We start from the raw sequence: 16,317 nt of genomic DNA, 5'->3' as shown, positions 1-16,317 counted from the left end.
CCGGTCATTGGTCTTACTTGGAACTGAGAAGGGGGGGAGGTGGGGTAAAATGCAACGCTGATGGGAAACTACGCCCCGTCGTGGCTGCAGAGGGGCGAATATAACACTAAGACGTGATGAAAAAGGCGAATCTCAGCTCGTCTCTGCGAACTGGTCGCCTGCAAGCTACAAGCTTGCCTATGCAGTTAGGGTCACGAAGAGAAATAATATTACAGGCTTGAGGCGTGACTGAAGGCGGGGGAAATGGTAAGCGGTCTGCCAGTCAGATACGCCGATGGGAAAGGGGCTTCAGAGCACTGAGACAAAGTTTAACTCAGAGGAGTACACCAGACTAACAAATTAAAATTACACTATAGTAGAGCAAATAAAATTTCCACACAAAAATTTAAAATCATAATAAAAATTTAAAATATATCGTGTCGAATTTACTAATTAACGGCACAGAGTTTATAAACTAATTAATAGAAATTAAGTTTGTTGCTACAGGATTCTGTTGGAGACGAGTAACGTTTCATTTGCAGTTGTGTAAATAAGGTCGGCAGGCATGAGGTGCGGGCATCTGAAATATTTAAGTATTCTCTCAACCATAGAACTTAAATAGGACGAGTGACGAGCGAACTGAGCGTTTCCAAGGAGTTTTTTTTCCGCTGCTGTACGGAACACGAGCGTCATATACGAGGTAGTTAACTTGGATCAGTTGGAGACTGTGCAGCTGCGAGTTCTACTCGTCATTTCCCAAGATCGTCGAGCGAGTCGACGGCTGAGACGCAGCAGGGGAGTCTGGGGGCGGGCGTCGGATGTTCTGCAGCGACGAGCGAGATTAAAGCAGCGAGGTCATCGCGGAGCGAGTGCAGACAGCCAGCGAGTGCTCCACTCGCTGCGAGGACTTATCTGCTCCGCGCCACGTCTGTGACGCTGTAATAGAAGGCGAGCGAGTGACTTTTTTTTTTTTTTAAATTTAAACGCACTACTGCGAGCGGGTACGTGTAAGCTAGTACAGTTATAACAAAGAAAATACACACATAAACAGATAATCATTTTTCTCAGATTTCATGTTACAATTTTTGTGATCGCAATTTTTGCAGACAACTAAACAAGTTAAACAGGAAACTATCTCAGGTTGCGAGGATAATTTTATAATTTTATAAATTGTTTGTAATGAAATTATTTTCTGAGAACTTTTAAATATTGTTGCTGTCACTAACTTGTTTACTGTGTGTATGAATTTACGACAGTCAAGGCAGCTAGTGAAATTCAGTTTTAATTTAAGTTTAGGAGAACTGTAATATAATATTGTACGGTCTTGATTACGTTTTCAGGAAATATGTTATAAAAGTAATATTTAAAGCAAAGGCCTTAATTACGTTTTCAGAAAATATATTTTACCAGTAATATTTATAGCCAAGGTATTTTTAAATAATTTGTATTTAAACTTATACATGCAGGTGTGTAATAATGTATTATTTTGTGTACACAGAAAGTCGATCGTTCATGACTGTACTACGAGACCGAGTGTATGAACCAAATAACATGTTCAGTGTTTATGTTTGCCTCAAATTTAGCTTGAAAATAAAACTATATGTACGCAAAGCACTTCTCTCGCTCGTCATTAAGTTGTCCAGATTATATGTTTAATTGCATCGCTGGGTTTTCCAAGGTTGTATTACTTTCGTGTTCATTGTTATTTTTTTGCGATTTTGTCGTCGTTGTTAGTTCACTGTGTTCGCCTGTGCTGATCTGACCAGGTTACTTCCACGGAATTATCTGTTATGTTTACATCAGCTGATTTTGGCTTGTACTCATGTTCATATATTAATTTGTGTTTTCCATACTTGAGGCAACCAGTGTCAAACAGCCAGGAGATTACCACGACTACATAATTACATGGTAAGTGTGTGAAGCCGTCTTTTTCCTTCAATTTGTTGTTCCGCCATATTGGTTGGACACTCAAAACATTGGTTGAGTCTTAGTGTTTGCATTGTGGAAGCAGTTTTAAATGACTTTTTTTTATGAAAGTGTAATCTTAAGACGGAGATTCCAATTAATATTTACTAACCATCATCAGACGTAATCAAGCACAATTTACACAATGTTCTGGGCGGAACAATATGGCGATGGAATATTTAAAAAAAAAAGTGACTTCAACTACGACACATGCATGCCTTCCTCCTGACTATTCCTAACTCCATGAAACCAGCAATTGCCTACGTCCATGATAATTTTTTGGTCAATCTACTCCGCAGCAAAATATCATTCATAGAAGCACTGGTTAAGGAATGAGTGTGTGTGTGTGTGTTAGTGTGTGAGGGGGGGGGGGGGGGTGGATGTCGATAGTCTTGGAACGTTCTTTCACACACACGCGCGCATAACACTCACACACGCGCGAGCGCGCGGCAGGCAAGCAGTCGAGAGGGTCTGGTCACGGGAGACACATAACAGACCCCGTGTTGGGCTCGACTACATCAAAAGCCCGATGAGGGAAACATGAGCCCGCCACTTGGCCTGACGTGACATGAGCGGGCTCTGAGGAGCGGTTAACGGAGGAGGACGATGAGGAGCGGGGTGGGGTAGTGACTGTAGTGACAGCATCCCCAGCCCTCGGTAGGTGGTCTCCGCCTTTGTATAATCGCTTGTCGAATCGATTTACGTAAAAGAAAACCTGTAAAATACCTTTAGAAAATGGATAATTTTATAAAAATTGTTAATGTTCGTTCGTCCAAAATCTTAAATCTCCGAAAGCCATCCACCGATTGATTTGAAATTTTGACACAACGTTGCATTTGAATACGCGCGTGTTTTTTAGGCACTTATGTCCCACCTGTGACAAGTAAAAATATAGTAATTAAAACTTGGATTTTTTATATTTCTATTGCAATAGAGTGACATATATAGAGATATAGGATATACATTGATATATAGAGAAGAGAGATAGTTAGAGAGGTAGTCATATTGTCGCGGGTTGAAATTTTGCAGGGTTGTTGAAATCAAATTTAGGGACTTTACTGACGGGACTCTGGGCTGGCTGCTCTGTTCACTCGTCAGCGCAAGTGGCGTGACCATGTAATTGGGGCACGGGGCCGGCGCGGCGCGCTGCGGGCTTGCAGAATTTTGTTTGTTTGTTTGGCCGCGCGCTGGCGCAGCCACGGGCCGCAGTTACTGGGGCGCGCTGTCGTAACAAGCCGCGCGGTGTGGCCTGCACATTGGGGTAGAGGGGGGGGAGTCTTCCCAGATGTTCTAGTTAGTTGTTTAGTAAATTTGACTTCAATAACGAGCTTTTGTTATGGTAGGCGCGGCAGGGCGCGCGAATTTAAGCGCAAGTGAGTGGTGACTCGGGGCTCACTCAGGCGGAGGCTATGCGTCTCACCTGTGGTCACGAGTTGTTAGTTCGTTCGTGATGTAGGAATTCAGGCTCACTCAGGCGGAGGCTATGCGTCTCACCTGTGGTCACGAGTTGTTAGTTCGTTCGTGATGTAGGAATTCAGGCTCACTCAGGCGGAGGCTATGCGTCTCACCTGTGGTCACGAGTTGTTAGTTCGTTCGTGATGTAGGAATTCAAGCTTTCGGGCAGAAGCTATGGCCGACGCCAGAGGCCACGAGTCGTTTAATTTAAGTTAGGTCATAATGTAGTCATCTTCAAGCTTTCGGGCGGAGGCAATGGCCTTCGTCACTAGTCGTTTAGTTATAATTTTTAAAATGTAATGTTCGTTCGGATTTTAAGGGCAGGAGAGGCCCCTACGTTAGTTTTAAGTAATCGATCAAGAAAGGCTTTTCGGAAAATGTGAGTATGGACTTATCTTTGTTTTAATTTTAAGTATTAATTATGATTTGAGGTATTCGGAAGGACTAGGGAAGTGTTTAGTGAAGTTCTCTCATTCTCTCTCTTGTAAGGTCGTTCAATCGTTAAGGAAGTAAAGAGATTATTGTTTTAAATTGTAATCCCGCTATTTAAATGTTCTTTAAAATGATGTTGAGTATTTGACTTTAAGAATAAAATAATTTTAATTAAGTATTATGTTATTTTGCAAAATCTCCTTAGTTCAGCTCTCACCAGACATCCTGTACGGGATGACGAACCTATGATCCTAGGTACAGTAAAGTATTTTATGAAGTTAAGACTAGTTGATGCCAAGCGAGTTGTTTCTATGTAAAGAGCTACGATTCTCTCCCCCCTCTGAAAGTGGATCGTGACAGAAATGGCGGTGGCACCGGCTAGGTGCACGTGACAGAAATGGTGGAGGCGCCGGGTAGGTTCTATTTCTGGAGAGAGAGAGAGGTAGATTTTTATGTTTATTATTAAGTTAGTTTCAGCTTCTGATAGCAGGTTATTAAGAGTTTACTTGAGGAGAGGATTACGGAATTTTAGTCTATAGTGGAGGAAGTCTTTGAGATTTTTTTTTTGACGTAACAGATGATTATTTGAGTATACTTGTAAGGATAAAGTTTATAGTGATAAGTTGTTTTAAGTCGTTGAGTTTATCGGGGATTTTTACGTGAGGAGAATACGTTATAATTTAAATACTTAATAAAGATAATGCAAGTGGTTTAGTTTTATTAAAGTTAATTTAAGATTGTAGGTTAAGAGAATTATAATTTAAAATAAAAATTTTTTGTCGTAAATAGGAATTATTTTCAAGTGAAGTTTGTTTTGTTGTCGTGCGCGTAGGAGACGAGACGTACGAATTAAATCAGTCGAGGGAAGGATAAACGTTAGAAAGGAATTAAAGAGAAAACGAGAGTTTATGTAAAAGAGAGTTATAGAATTTATAGTGATGTTTTGTTTTAATTAGAAAAATGTTGAGAGTTGTTTCAGAACGACACGTCAGTGGACGTGGCAGAATGAACACGTGACGGGGAGGTGCTGAGACCTAGCGGAGAACGGAGGAACCGCAAGCGAGGGTTGGCGCACCTGATGGAATTCGGTGACGTCACGGGCTCATACGGAGACGTGGACGGCCGTGACCTTGTTTTGATCAGCTGTACGGTAACTTAGCGATAAGAAAATAGACTATTGGTTAAATAAATTTAAATTTAAGTGTGTTTTAGAAGAAGAGGAACTTTCAGTATGTAAGTAATTTATTTTAAGAAGTGTATGATGTATAGGCTAGAAGTGTTTCGTTGTAAGTTGTTTATGTTTTTGTTAGTTAAATTCTACCTCGGTTTTAAAAATATTTTTTTGGGATTTGTAAACATTATTAAGGAGGTACACTATAAAATCGATAAGCATTGAGAAAACTGGGAAGGCTAGATTTTGTGTGTAGAGGGAATTTACTCCAAAAGAACAGAGAGACAAAATTAATGTTTTCATTAGGGCGAGGGACCCTAAGGTGAGGTGTTGTGTCCCTGGGAAGAAAGGGAATTGTAGCGCAGACCATAGGAGATGGGCTGACTACGGAATTAAGGGTCAGGAGAATCCTGAGAGTTGTGAGTAGTTTGGGGCAGGAGTTCCCCATGGTAGTACCGAAGTGGCTATCCTGTATGGGATAGGGTACCATTTCAATGAAGTTTGTTGGTGGGGTTAGAGCCCCCTGTGTAGTGGGCCTATAGCAGATAGGCACTACAGTGAAATTTTTGGTTATTTTGTGAGGTAAATTCCCTGGAGGTTAAGTAAGATTGGATTCAGTTAGGAAGGAGGGAAATGAGAAACATTGCTGTAGAGAGTTAGTGTACTTGCCTAAGGTGAAATTGAATTTTAATAAATTAATTAATGAGAAAGTTTTTTCTGGTCAAATAATAATGGAAGGGAATTAATTAATTTTTTTGAGTAAGGTGTTTTAAGTAATGAAATAAAATAAGGTGAAGTAATTTGAATAATTGGGGAGGAGTTTCTTTAAGAGTTTAGATAATTGTTTTTGAATTTATTGAGATATTCAGCCAGTGAAGTTTGAGTGTGAGAGATACAGTGAGATTTTAAGGAAATCGGTTGTTTATTAATTAGGACAAATGAGATTTTATGATTAAGAGTCAGTAAGCATAGTTAAAATTTACGACATGATATTTGTTGACAGTTTACAGTTATTAAGGAGAAAACAGAGTAATCTATTTATTTTTATTTTAAGGGTTTGAAGATAAGATTATGAATTTTTTTTTTTGAAAGTTTCTTGGGCATGTTTGAATAATTTTTATTTGGATTTTAAGAAATTACAGAGAAAATTTAATTGATTTACATTAGTTTGGAAGTATGGAGGTTTAGTGTTCGATTAGCCCTAACTTGATGGTCGGATCCCAAAAGAATGCCGTAAAACCGATAGCCAATTGAGAGGAATGCGGTAGGCGCTTGTGTAGAGAGGGGTTGTGGGAAAGCTCCTTGGGACTGATGGCAGATCAGGGGCCCTAAATAGTGTGTGATGCTGTAAAACCAGTGCAGAGAAAGCCTGGTATGCTTAAATTTTTGGGCACAGGTTATGTAAACCTGGGGTTCCATGGGATTTAGTCATGTTAGCTGCTGTGAGACATTAAGATTTCCAGGCTCCATAGTAAATTCAATGTAAATTTTTGTTTTCTTAAAATAATAAATTTGTTTTTAATTTTTTTTGAGATATTTGATTTGTAACAGTGAATACAGACCCCGAGGAATAAGAGTTATGATGTAAGAGGAGAAGGTGGTAGGCCTAAAAGGGTACAGGCACCACAGAGGTTATGTGCATTGCATAATTTAAATATAAGGAAACTTGAGAATTTGAAATTTTGTTGTTGGTTTGTACACCCATAAGAAGAGTATAGGCAGAATTTTTATTGTTATGAGATGTCTAATTTAATTGAAAAGAAGAAAGTTTAAAGATGCAAGGTAACATTATTATTGTAATAATTGAAAGAGATTAAGAGGTAGAGAGAAATAGGCAGTTTTTGTTTGTAAGTACTAAAGTTTACATATAGAAATTTAGTAACTAAGAATGAATAATAAGTTAAGTCTAGTGTAAAAGTTTTTTTTAAGTTTGTTAAGTTAAGAGTCACAAGTAAATTTTTTTTAGAGAGAATGTCTTTGATAGGAAGTATTAGAAACTTATGGGAATTTTAGGGTAACATAAATAATGTAGGTAATGAATAATAAATAGATGGTAGGTCTTAAGTTAGGATTAACATTTGAAGCAGAATTTAATTAAGAAGAAGGAAAATAAATAGGCCTAATGAAAAGAACAAAAAAGGATTTTATGGTAAAGCATTTTTTTTAAGTAATAAACAATGAATAATAATGTTGTTTCAGGGTAATGTGTACTAATAATACAATTTTTTTTTAGGACCAAAGAACAGGAATTATGTAATTTAAATTAACATGTATTTTTGAAACTGTTACAGATTCCTTAAGATGAGCTGAGCAGCAGTCCAGTTTACAAGATGACAAGAGTTCGAGAGACAAGATACAAGATCACTGAAACAAGAGCCAAGACTGAAGATTCAAGAGAAGAGAAAGCTGGCAGCCATGGACTTACAAGTGGAGATTAATAAGGTCATGTAAAGTTTTATTTTTTTTTATGGAAGACAGTAATTGGAGTTTTTTTTTTGTGTTATAAACATTATTTACAGAACTTTTTAGGTTATAGTAATGTAATGGAACTAGTGAGTTGTGGTAGCTGTCAAAAAGAACTAATACCTTAAGTTTAATTTTTAAAGTTAATTTTCTTAATTTACAGAGGGATTAGTAGTTTTTTTTAAACCTTATTTAGGTTGGAATTTAAATACAATAGCTTATTATAAATGTGTACGAACAGTTCAAGTTCACAGTACTGATAGGTAGGTCAGATGATCTTATTGATTTTGATGATTTGTTGTTTTGAGTTGATTTTTAAGTGTTGTGAATTAGACAATGAAATAGTTCTGAAAACTTAAATTATTTCAAGCTAAGAAATAGTAAAGTTAATTGTAACTCAAAGGACACCAGAATTTAATTTTTTTTTGAATTAGTAATGTTTGAAAATTTTATACTTTACAAGAAAGGTTATAAACAAACAGATCGGATGGAACAAGGATGCAGTAAATCACAATTTCATTTAGAATTATTGATTTGCTTTTGAGGTTATGAAGGAAAAGTAGCTATAATTTAAAAATTTGAATAAAAATGGTTTTTTTTTTTATTTGTTTGAAATAGAAAGTTTAAAAGTTAATTAGTCATGATCTAGGTGGGTGATGGGGTGGGAATTGGCCACTCTTTTTCCCTATAACCTCCCTAACATGGCCTTCTATTACAACTAACAGAAATAAAGAAGAAGAAAAATGAAGAATTATTAGTTAGAATGTTTCTTTCATGAAGATACCTGATGAACTTTTACTGTTTGGAAGAATAGAAGCAAGGTTAGTCAGATATTTTTACTCAGAAGAAGAAGAAGATAAAGCAGTTTTATGACTCGACAAGCCAGAGATTGGTGTTTCCCCTCTGCGCTTCTATTGACTACGTTGTTTACTCTCATGGGATAGCTGGTTCGGCACCATGGAGAGAGATTGGTGGGCATTGTGGTTGCCCCCAGAAGAAAAGAAGAGTAGAAGAGGTTATGGGTGGGTCATGTGAACTGACCTTCAACCCAGTTACTTCGTGGGGACTATTTGCTGTATAGAGAAGATCAAGACTCAAGAGTTAGGGAAAATCATTGGAGGTCATGTTTCCCTTCCTTAAGTTTTTCCTATCAAATTATTTGCCTGATTAGATTATGCTAAGGGTGGGATACTTTATGTTAGCAGTTGAATTAATTAATTTTATTTTTTTGTGTGTTTGCATCCTTGCCCATCGATTGCAGTTTAGTAGTTAGTTTTGTATTTGTCAGGCGTGATGGTAATGCCTGTTGATGATGTTTCAGAATTGTAATCTGTTCGTGATGAGGATGGCACAACTCCGAAGCAGATGTGGGGAGAAGTTGTGAGCTGCCCTGGAAGCCAGTCCAGTAGCTGTTGGAGTTGAGTGGTGTTTGCTGATGGCCAGCCCAGGGAGCTACTCTTCTCGACAACACTGACTTCGAGGAGTTGCACCAACCTTCACGAGATAAGAGTTTAATTAATTGAAACACTGTAAGGACACTTAATTTTTTTTGAAGAACGAAAGAAGTATGGTAATAAACGGAAACCGAAAAAAAAAAATAATAATAATTATCAAGAATTTGCACATTGTTTAACGAATACTGAGAAACTAAGAACAGTAATTTAATTTGTAAAGAGAGCTTCACTAACAGAACAATTTTTTTTAGAATTGAGAACTCGAGCCTCTGAAGGTTCCTGTGAGAACAAACCAGATAAAAGTTTTACATTTAATTTTATGAATACTTGTTGTTTTAAAATAAATCTTATGCAGAATCTAGATGTATGTTCAGACAGCAAGGAACTAAGAAAATTATTATTTTTGTGAAATGAGGAATTTATAGTTATGGTTTAATGGAAAAAGACAATTTGTAATTTTGAGGTAGCTCGATGGGGCTCGAGCTCTGTGAGGGGAGGGTTATGTCGCGGGTTGAAATTTTGCAGGGTTGTTGAAATCAAATTTAGGGACTTTACTGACGGGACTCTGGGCTGGCTGCTCTGTTCACTCGTCAGCGCAAGTGGCGTGACCATGTAATTGGGGCACGGGGCCGGCGCGGCGCGCTGCGGGCTTGCAGAATTTTGTTTGTTTGTTTGGCCGCGCGCTGGCGCAGCCACGGGCCGCAGTTACTGGGGCGCGCTGTCGTAACAAGCCGCGCGGTGTGGCCTGCACATTGGGGTAGAGGGGGGGGGAGTCTTCCCAGATGTTCTAGTTAGTTGTTTAGTAAATTTGACTTCAATAACGAGCTTTTGTTATGGTAGGCGCGGCAGGGCGCGCGAATTTAAGCGCAAGTGAGTGGTGACTCGGGGCTCACTCAGGCGGAGGCTATGCGTCTCACCTGTGGTCACGAGTTGTTAGTTCGTTCGTGATGTAGGAATTCAGGCTCACTCAGGCGGAGGCTATGCGTCTCACCTGTGGTCACGAGTTGTTAGTTCGTTCGTGATGTAGGAATTCAGGCTCACTCAGGCGGAGGCTATGCGTCTCACCTGTGGTCACGAGTTGTTAGTTCGTTCGTGATGTAGGAATTCAAGCTTTCGGGCAGAAGCTATGGCCGACGCCAGAGGCCACGAGTCGTTTAATTTAAGTTAGGTCATAATGTAGTCATCTTCAAGCTTTCGGGCGGAGGCAATGGCCTTCGTCACTAGTCGTTTAGTTATAATTTTTAAAATGTAATGTTCGTTCGGATTTTAAGGGCAGGAGAGGCCCCTACGTTAGTTTTAAGTAATCGATCAAGAAAGGCTTTTCGGAAAATGTGAGTATGGACTTATCTTTGTTTTAATTTTAAGTATTAATTATGATTTGAGGTATTCGGAAGGACTAGGGAAGTGTTTAGTGAAGTTCTCTCATTCTCTCTCTTGTAAGGTCGTTCAATCGTTAAGGAAGTAAAGAGATTATTGTTTTAAATTGTAATCCCGCTATTTAAATGTTCTTTAAAATGATGTTGAGTATTTGACTTTAAGAATAAAATAATTTTAATTAAGTATTATGTTATTTTGCAAAATCTCCTTAGTTCAGCTCTCACCAGACATCCTGTACGGGATGACGAACCTATGATCCTAGGTACAGTAAAGTATTTTATGAAGTTAAGACTAGTTGATGCCAAGCGAGTTGTTTCTATGTAAAGAGCTACGATTCTCTCCCCCCTCTGAAAGTGGATCGTGACAGAAATGGCGGTGGCACCGGCTAGGTGCACGTGACAATATATATGTAGATAGAGGTGTAGAGAGCTAGAGAGAAATATATAGAAAGAGATAGTTATAGAAAAAGAGAATTATAGAGAATTAGAAAGATGCTTTGTATGTGTGTATCTACTTCAAATATTTGCATCTCTAATATTTATTTCCCATCCAACCTGACTGAGCCACAGCAACGTGTGGTCTGGTAAACTAGTCAATAAATTAATGGTGCTTCTCTCCACAGTCTGTAACATGTAACTCGTGTTATCTTTAAAAGATTTGTGCAATGGGAGTTCATGTCTTGATGTAAGTTTTTGGACATACGCCATTGCTAAGAACTTTTTCTGTTGAAGAAAAACTAATAAATAAAATGAATAAATAAAATTACCCAAAAAAGACAAAAAACACACACATTTTTTTTTTTAGTTTTCTTGGTATATTTTACATTGTTTTTCTTTGTTTGTTGTTGACAACAGCAATTGTTTGCTTAATTTTGTGTGTTTTTTTGTCTTTTTTGGGTATTTTTATTTATTCATTTTATTTATTAGGTTTTCTTCAACAGAAAAAGTTCTTAGCAATGGCGTATGTCAAAAAACTTACATCAAGACATGTAACTCGTCTTAAACCCGTAAGTTATCAAAAGTAGTTCCAGTGGTACCAATTTCCCAACTGTCACTTGCAAAGCAATCATCGCTGTGGGTTTACTAACACTGACAAAAACTGTCGACAGAACAACAGTGGGTTATTACGTTCAGCAGCCCATTGGTACTAATTTTAAGAAAACGTTAGATGATAATGCATACGGAAACACTGAATATTTCTTTTTATCCTGCCAAATTGTCTGTTCAAAGCCATTATGAGCATTAATTCATGATTGGCGAGTAAAATTATGAAATATGTTTACAGGAAGAGATGGTTCTAAAGAGCTAAAATATTTGAGCGTCATTCAACGTAAAACAATTACCGTGTAGGGGATGAGGGTGGGGGTCGGAAATCGATTTCCCCCATTGAACAAACGATGAATCGAATAAAATAACGAGAATCTATTAATCTACATTTAAATATAGATTTCGCCCACCACTGGCCTCCGCGGCGTACGAGTTCCCCCCACTGCCTCGTTAACAAGCGACGTAAATAGGCTCTCAGCAAACGCGACCATCGTCGTCCGGTTTGAGTGGTTTGAGGGGGGGGGGGGGAGGTTCTATCTTCGGAACCGGCGCGCTGGGAGATTCCCGTCAATCTCCATTTCTCTTGAATGAATCATGACGGCAGGAACGTTCCGAATGATAAGTGTCGTTTCGTGTCATCGGCTCCATGACGTATGGAACTGTACCTCTCGCATCATCATTCGAATTTGGACGCCAAACAAGTAGATCGATAAAGAGTAAACGTTTGCGCTCATATGGACCACCAGTAGGTTAAAAAAAAAAAAAAAAAAAAAGTTTGATGATTCCATTTTGGGAGGAGGCTCTTAATCCAGCTAACAGCCTATCAATTTGTTTCACCCTTTCTGCAATCTTCACTCTGTTTTCGGCACGCCTAAAAATTTAATGAATTGAAAAAGGTGTATGGAAAAAATAATTTATTCGATTTCTGTCCTTCGGAAACGCTAGCTGGATTCCTTCCACATCCACAGAGGCATAGCCCTAGAAGTGTAACCCTACCCAGTCAATATTACCAAAGATACTTAATTCATAAGATGAGATATGTACAGATTCAATTTTTTAAGTATTTTTTAAAAAAAATATTTTGTCTAGTTTGTTTAATATACTAAAGGGTTTTGCAATCAATTTTTTATTCATCAAATTTCTGTGTAATGTTCTCGAAAGCATGGTATAAAATTTTCGGTGTTAAATTAAGACATTGTGTTTTTGTTCTGTGGTACAATACTAAAAAAAATGTAAGACTGCCAAATGCTGAATTATGTACTTGTGTATATAAAATAATAGTAATAATAATAGCACAGTCTTTAACATGAGTCGTTAAAACTGACATAGAAAACCAATTTTAATGTTATGTATAATGTACATTTTGCTGTTAAAATGGAGCATTTACAGCCAGCTAACGCCATTAATGAAGTTTACAGGACAATTTGCGATGAACTGAAAACAAATCACAAACAAGATAAATTTCAGGTAACATAGGAAAAAAATAACAACTAGTTTATAGTTTTTATTTTATTTTTAATTTTCAACGCTCATTTAATAAGCTGTATTTTTTTCTATTGATACACTATACGAGTACCTTGATCATGACAGAGAACGAAAAGGTGTTTTCAAAATGATTTTCATTTAATATGCAAATTAATTTTTTCAAACAGTTTTTAAGGTATTCTTTCTATTATGATACGGGAGATAAATTTAAAAAAATAAAATAGTTATGGTTTGCGTAACAACAGCGACAAAGATCGCGTGGCTGCTACTTGGGGAGTTCAGAACTTAGAAAGTCACAAATCGAAAAGTTTCATTAAATTTTAAGTGTCTTATCGCTAAATTTAACAATGCTTCATTACTACGGTCTTCCCGCGGTTGCAGGATACTGACTTCCTGGCCCGTTGAAAACTCGATTGCAGCAAAGCTAACCATTACTGTGAAAATATACGCCTAGGAACTACAGAGAATGATTTAATACAATTATTTTTTGGACACACGCCATTGCAGTTCTGCACTGTTTAAGAATCCAAAATAAAATAAAATAAAATAAAATTGAAAACACAAACCTTCATATAACAAGCCTAAATCAGTTGATGTAAATGATGATTATGGGCGACACAACAACAAAAGCACGTACGAACACAGTAAGTCGCCTATGAAAAAACAGCTGTTACGTCTGTTTGTGCCTGATGACGGGAACAGATGCCAGTTATCGAAACTTCGGAACTGTTTTTGTCGCAGGAAACGTACTGTGTTATTCGGTTGCAGTCCATTATGCCTGTTTATTTTCATTGTTGTGTTTGTTTGTTTGCTGCGTTGTCACAGGTTTGTTGTCTGTCTGAATTCTACTCGCGTTGAAACTGTCTAAGCTATTCAATCAGCATGTAAGTTATAGTATGATTCATAAACATGCAAAAAACTACCAAACCTTTATTTTACAATTTGCTGAAGATATACTTTATAAAAGGTGAAATATTGAAAATCAAACTTAATTTAAGATATTGGAAATTATAATAAAAATACGATCAGAAAAATGTATCTTATTAAACTTTCCTAGAATTATCATCTCGTAAGTTGCGATAGGGGTTAACGCTATTAAAAAAAAAGGAATACAATAAATCGGTATTGACAAGATAAATTTAACTTCAATATAAATGTTAGCTTTTTATTATTATTTTGGAGTTCACATCTGTGGTTAAAAGAAAAAAAAAAGCTTGGTTTTTGTTTGTTTCAAGGATATTACCTTATTGACTTAGTTCTTAATTTTTACTTGGACATCCTTGTGGAAAAAGAGGAGAAGGGTAAAACTTTTGGGGATTTAATTTAAGTAATACTAAGCCAACTACTAATTAATTTATAAATTGGATAATGAATCTGAGTTCTGTACTCTTTATTTTAAATAGAGATGTGATGTATCAAATATCCTTAAATAATGGGACGTATTTGTAATCAAATGAAATTATGTAATTATTCTAAGCGTAGCTTTTAACCATCGTAAATTAAATTGTTAGCATAAACGATAGCATAATCATAGTTAAAATTAAATCTGTGCGTGTTTATAATCTTTTTAAATTGTCTAACTGATGAAATGAGGAGGAGGTAAGTATGGTTTCATAAAACACTCTAAAACAGAAGTTTTAAAACGAAATACGTGGTCAATACTAAAAATTAAAAGATCTAAGCATATACATGATAAAAACAATATCATTCTTGAAATGTTTTGTAATTAAATAAATATTTTTTGCACCAGACAAATTTATTGTGCCTATTTATTTAGTAAATATTTGTGGAATCAATCGCATACTTCTCTTTGAATGGTAAGATTTTAGCAATACTCTGAAATAGCGCGAGCGAAACGAAAAATCACATAAATATTTTCCGGAAGTCGCACCATAGGTAGTCTTTCTTGTAAATCTACCTATTACAAGTTGTGAGCGTAAACGATAGCATGATTTCAATTAAAATAAAATAAGCCAGTGTTTCACAATGTTTAAAACTGGCTACCTCATAAAAAACGAGGAGTTGTGATTACACTAAGGTTATAAATGTATCCTCGAAAACAATAAAATTTAATTTAAAATATTGAATTCTTAATATTCACAAAAAATCAAATAGAATTACGCATTACCATACCACTTAAGAACACATCAATATATAACAGTTTTGCTATGACTAGATACGTTTCTTACAATTTTGAAATATTAGCAATACCCAATAATTGCATGAGCGATACCGTGGATTATTAGCTAGTATTGTATATAATCTAAAAAAACTTTAATTTAAAGGTTTTGCACCTAACAAATTTAATTAAAAATCAAGTAAACGCTGAGAGATCCATGAGCTGAACTATCGACTCGGTTAGGCATGCCTGCAAACAAGTGAAAACAAAATAGATAAGATAAGTGGCATTTTGTCCCCAGCTGTTATCAGGAAGATCTCGCGATGACATATTCTTGGAAGCCGGCCCTTTAAACATCAGGCAAGTGTTACTACCTCACCCTTATCTCAGAGAATTACACGGGCTGATGAATATTAAAAGGCGCGTCGCGTGTTGCTCCGAAATTTCAACGTAAGCTGCTCGTGCCGAACCAGGCCTGCCAACTTCAACCCAACAAGTTGCCAGCGTCACAAATAATGAAACATGTTTGAGATAAATGGCTTTTTGAAGTTCTACAATCTACAATTACGGTGGTGGTAAAAAATTTACCAATTTATTTATTACTGGTAGTTAAGCCCTAACTGAGACTTTGCGATGTTCCGTTTTAAAGATAGAAAAGTTCTGGCCAAAGTTAGTACCTACTCACTTATTATCAGGACAAACAAAGGAAACAGTTTTAATTAAAATACTACCAACATACTAACTTATAGTTACAAAATTAATAAGAAAACAATTTCGAGGGAAATTATAAATGTAGATACGTTAGTATCACTTATTACAAAGTTAAATATACATAAAAAGAAACCAACAACATAGCCAAGGAAAAAATGAATTGAAATAGAGCCAACCCAGTAACAATTTTTTACAATATAATTTACAACCAAACCACTAAAATATACGAAACACTGATAATAATAAATATTTTTCTAAAGTTAACGCAACGAATACATTCAAACAGAAGTAGTAGATATAATTCTGTTAGGATTAATGTTCTTTAGTTCACTTTGAGGCATGCAGGATGATACTTTCTATGGTGGATACTGTCTATCCTCTTTGGATTCCAAGCCAAAATTAAAGAATTTTTTTCGATTTTGAAAGCTACATGTGATTTATTACATAAATAAAAAAACCTCAAAATATTTGCTCATACACAAACTTAAAAAATTTCATAAGCTATACCTGCCTTCCTAGCAAATTTTATGTAAATCCAAGCAACGGTTCGAAAACTTTCGTCGGGCAAAGTAACATACAACCATACAAACATACATACGATCACACGAAATATACAGGAGACAATAATACTGTACAGCTCTATAATAACAAATCAGGTGA

General features: G+C 36.5%; 1 protein-coding gene across 1 annotated transcript in view; it reads left to right on the top strand.

Annotated features, from left to right (window-relative positions):
- Positions 1–16,317, top strand: part of LOC134542320 (lachesin) — a 588,254-nt gene that overhangs the window by 61,295 nt on the left and 510,642 nt on the right. The window lies entirely within an intron of this gene.

This window comes from Bacillus rossius, assembly GCF_032445375.1.
Source record: "Bacillus rossius redtenbacheri isolate Brsri chromosome 4 unlocalized genomic scaffold, Brsri_v3 Brsri_v3_scf4_2, whole genome shotgun sequence".
Lineage (NCBI taxonomy): Eukaryota > Metazoa > Arthropoda > Insecta > Phasmatodea > Bacillidae > Bacillus > Bacillus rossius.
The sequence above is the reverse complement of the archived record's forward strand: the minus strand, read 5'-3'. Positions and strand labels throughout refer to the sequence as shown.